General features: G+C 50.0%; 1 pseudogene; it reads right to left on the bottom strand.

Moving 5' to 3' along the window:
* Positions 1-357: 357 nt before the first annotated feature.
* On the bottom strand, positions 358-596 carry LOC139277830 (U2 spliceosomal RNA; annotated as a pseudogene).
* Positions 597-5,006: the final 4,410 nt, after the last annotated feature.

The raw sequence follows: 5,006 nt of genomic DNA, 5'->3' as shown, positions 1-5,006 counted from the left end.
TGAAATTTTCAATTGACCCCCAACCTCAACAGCTTATCGGGGGAGAGAGTTCCAGATTTCCACTAACCTTTGTGTGAAGAAGTGCTTCCTGATATCACCCCTGAACAGCCTCGCTCTAATTTTAAGGTTGTTTCCTCCTGCTCTGGACTCCCCACCTGAGGAAATAATTTCTCTCTTGTTTTATCGTTCCTGGTATGTGGGTGTCGTTGGCAAGGCCAGCATTTATTTATTTATTTTTTTTTTTTTTGGAAATTCGTAGCCAATCGTTCCAATTCTTTGTCAAATCACAAACGCCAGAGGTCACCTTGCACACGCCAAGGATCACTCTGCGCCAATGCTCTTAGCCAAAAGGCCTAGAGCCACTGCACCGTTCCTGGAAGTACTGCAATACCAGGTTCGTGCCATGGAGGTGGATGGGTCAGGTCCCCCACACACCTCCGTGGAGGTGGATGGGTCAAGCCACCCCACCCACCTCCTGTTTCCAAAAAAGCAAGCATATACCTTCCTGATCCAGGGAGAACCACCCGGAGGTCATGGTGGCTACTCCCCTGTCAGGTCAGTTACGCATGATCTTAGCCAAAAGGCCGAGCATTTATTGCCCATCCCTAATTGCCCTTGAGAAGGTGATGGTGAGCCGCCTTCTTGAACCACTACAGTCCGTGTTGTGAAGGTGCTCCCACAGTGCTGTTAGGGAGGGAGTTCCAGGATTTTGACCCAGCGACGATGAAGGAGCGGCGATATATTTCCAAGTCAGGATGGTGTGTGACTTGGAGGGGAACTTGCAGGTGATAGTGTTCCCATGCATCTGCTGTCTTTGTCCTTCTAGGTGGTGGAGGTCACAGGCTTGGGATGTGCTGTTGAAGAAGCCTTGGCGAGTTGCTGCAGTGCATCTTGTAGATGGTACACACTGCAGCCACAGTGCGCTGGTGGGGTGGGAGTGAATGTTTATGGTGAGGGATGGGGTGTCAATCAAGCGGACTGCTCTGTCCATGATATTGTCGAGTATTGTTAGATCTGCACTCGTCCAGGCAAGTGGAAAGTATTCCATCACACTCCTATCTACATTATCAACTCCTTTAATAATTTTAAACACCTCATGTAGATCACCCCTTTATCTTCTATACTCCAGGCATTACAGGTCGAGTCTGTGTAACCTGTCCTCATAATTTAACCCTTTTAGGCCTGGTGTCTGATGAATATATGTCCTTCCCCCACAAGCCCTTGTCCTATAAGATGACCAGTGGAAATGATACTTTGTCTGCTCAGTATATGTGGAGCTCCTCTGACAGATTGCAAGTGACTCTCTTGTCTCTCAGGAAGCCAGTGGGTTGGGGGTGGCGATGGGGATGGGGATGGGGGAGCAGGGCGGGGGGCCGGAGAGTCACTGCACCTCCTCAGAATAGAGGCGCCGTCACGGCAAAATACCCCGCAGCACAGATTGTTCTTTGCCAAGGAAGCCTGACAAAGGCCCCGTTGACGAGCGACGGGGGAGGTAGACCTCGGAGAACACCCTTCTGGCTGGCCTTGCCAATCACCTCGTTAACAGATGACATTTTGCTAATGAGGCGCGACGAGGAATCTGAAGGTTGAGAAGTGAAGAGTGCTGATAGAAAAGGTCACCGGGAGCGACAGCAGTGAGATGTGGAGGGGAGGCTGACATTGCTCGTCTCCATCCTGCAATAAGAGGGCTCCTTTGCCTGCCGGGATTGGCAGTGGTCAGAGAGCTGTCCAGGATGGGGACCACCCTGTTGCTCGGACAGGAGGGGGGCGACGGAGCCCTTGAGGGTTTTCGATTAGACTGTCAGTTATTTCTTTCTTTCCCTTGCTCCTGGTCTTCACTGTTCTAGTGATCCCCCTTGCGCCCAGACTAAAAGCACTAATTAGTATCAGCAAAAAACTGCATTATTCCTAATTTTCCACAATGTTTAAACAAGCCAGCGACTCCCAAAAGAAATAAAAAAACAAAGGACTTGGATTTATACAGCCCTTATCACGATCTCAGGACATCCCAAAGCACTTTGTGGCCAATTAAGTAGTTTTGAAGCATAGTCACTGCTGTAATGTAGGAATTTATTTTTAGTTGACGGGATGTGGCTGTTGCTGGCAAGACCATCCCTAATTGCCCTTGAGAAGGTGGTGGTGAGCCGCCTTCTTGAACCGCAGCAGTCCGTGCGGTGAAGGTGCTCCCACAGTGCTGTTAGGGAGGCAGTTCCAGGATTTTGACCCAGCAACGATGAAGGAAAAGACGTAAAAGGAAAAGACGTAGAAGGAAAGACTTGGATTTATATAGCGCCTTTCACGACCACCGGACATCTCAAAGTGCTTTACAGCCAATGAAGTACTTTTGGAGTGTAGTCACTGTTGTAATGCAGGAAACGCAGCCGTCAATTTGCGCACAGCAAGCTCCCACAAACAGCAATGTGATAATTGTCATATATGTAACCACAATATAACACCACTGTATTACTATATATACTCAACCTAGTTGCACATCTTGACCACAAGGGGTGAACTTGTGGGAGACACTCCATACCTGATCACACAGATATAAAAAGGGAGGTCCCATGCAGAGTCATCATCTTTGGAGTGCTGTGAATAAAGAGTTAAGGTCACAGAGTGTCCCTGTCCCCAGAATGTGCCTCATGTGGTTTCATACTGTAGAGTAAGGACTTTACATAGGCGACGAGAAACGGGAATTCACGACCCACGAGAATGGCCACCGGTAGCACAGAGGAACGGTACTGTGTTGGGGAAGACTGGGACGATTTTATCGAGAGGCTTCAGCAAAGCTTCGTTATGAAAGAATGGCTGGGGGATGCAGCGGCTGACAAGCGAAGGGCTCATCTTTTGACCAGCTGCGGACCAAAGACTTACGCACTCATGAAGGACTTACTAGCACCCGAAAAGCCGGTGGACAAAACCTTTGAAGAACTTAGCAAATTGATCGGGGAGCACCTCAAACCGGCGAGTAGCATACATATAGCCCGACACAGATTCTACACCCACCGACGTCATGAAGGACAGAGCATACCGGACTTTGTAGCGGACCTCCGGCGTTTGGCCAGCCTCTGTATGTTCACAGACGCCTGCAGGGGGGAGATGCTAAGGGACTTCTTTATCGAGGGCATCGGTCATGCGGGAATTTTCCGCAAATTAATTGAGACCAAGGATTTGACCTTGGAAACGGCGGCGTTGATAGCTCAAACTTTCATGGCGGGGAAGGAAGAGACAAAAATAATATACGCGCGCAATTCTGCCTCTAACGCGGCGATGGATCAGGGAGTCAACATCATCGATGCCCCACAGGCAGGCAGGGGCAGTTCGACACACCACAGGCAGCAATAGACCCCAGAGTAGAACTTCAACAGAGACAATGGCAGGCTGAATGGACATTCACGCCATCATAGTGGACAATGCGGCCCGGGATGGGGCCATTGACACCCACTAATAGGGTACTTAAGAGCAATCAAAGGGACAGTCAGCGCGGAATGCCTGGCCATAGTCCCTTTGTTCCCAACAATGGAAACTTTAACTCATGCTGGAGGTGTGGGGGAAAACACTCAACTAGATCTTGCAGATTTCAACAATTTGTCTGCAGGAACTGCAATCTCAGTGGCCACTTAGCTCGAATGTGCAGGAAGTCTGCAACCAGACTAATATATGAGGCGGATGGACCAGAAGAGGGTTCTTTGAGGCAGGATGACTTTTGGGGCAAATCGATGGACACCGAGGATCAGCGGGTCCATGTGATGAATATTCACAGTTCATACATCAAAACGCCACCAATGATGATGAGGGTTTTATTAAACGGTATTCCAGTACGCATGGAGCCGGACACTGGGGCCAGCCAATCACTCATGGGTGTTCAGCAGTTTGAGAAGCTATGGCCACTTAAAGCCAGTAGACCCAAATTAGCACGTATTGAGACACAATTACGGACTAAAGAAATCATTCCGGTGCTAGGCAGTGCAATGCTGGCTGTCACACACCATGCGTTAGTGAATCGGCTGCCGCTCTGGATTGTCCTGGGCAATGGTTCCACACTGTTGGGGAGGAGCTGGTTAGCCGAGATGAACTGGAAATGGGAGCATGTTCACGCAATGTCATCTGTGGAGCGAAGTTCGTGCTCACAAGTCCTACAACAATTCGATTCACTATTCCAACCTGGCGTCGGGACTTTCAAAGGCACTAAAGTAGCGATACACATCACCCCGGACGTCAGGCCAGTGCGGTGCCGTATGTGATGCGGGAAAAAATCGAGAGCGAATTGGACCGGCTGTTGAGAGAGGACATCATCTCGCCTGTTGAATTCAGCGACTGGGCGAGCCCCATCGTTCTTGTCCTAAAAGCGGATGGCTCTGTCAGGATCTGTGGCGACTACAAGGCCATCATCAATCGGGTGTCGCTACAAGATCAATACCCGCTCCCGAGAGCAGAGGACCTCTTCGCCACGCTGGCAGGTGGCAAGCTGTTCACCAAGTTGGACTTCACGTCAGCCTATATGACCCAGGAACTGGCCGACGAATCTGAACTACTCACCACCATCACCATGCACAAGGGACTGTTCATTTATAACAGGTGCCCGTTTAGCATTCGATCAGCGGCCGCAATTTTTCAAAGAAACATAGAAAGCCTACTTAAATCCATTCCTGGAGCGATCGTATTCCAGGACGACATCCTCATCACGGGTCGAGACACCGAGGAACACCTCCACAACCTGGAGGAGGTGCTACGCCGACTGGACCGGGTAGGCCTGCATCTCAAGAAGTCTAAATGCATGTTCTTAGCTCCTGAGGTTGAGTTTCTGGGCAGGAGGGTTGCTGCAGATGGGATTCGGCCCACCGAATCCAAAACAGGGGCGATTCGACGAGCACCCAGGCCCTGCAACACATCGGAGTTGCGTTCATTCCTGGGATTGTTGAACTATTTTGGAAACTTTCTGCCGAACTTGAGCACGTTGTTGGAGCCGCTACACGTGCTCCTGTGTAAGGGTTGCGATTTGTTTT

This window comes from Pristiophorus japonicus, chromosome 12 (assembly GCF_044704955.1).
Source record: "Pristiophorus japonicus isolate sPriJap1 chromosome 12, sPriJap1.hap1, whole genome shotgun sequence".
Classification (NCBI taxonomy): domain Eukaryota; kingdom Metazoa; phylum Chordata; class Chondrichthyes; family Pristiophoridae; genus Pristiophorus; species Pristiophorus japonicus.
Note: the sequence above shows the minus strand (reverse complement) of the source record. Positions and strands in the feature narration are given on the sequence as shown.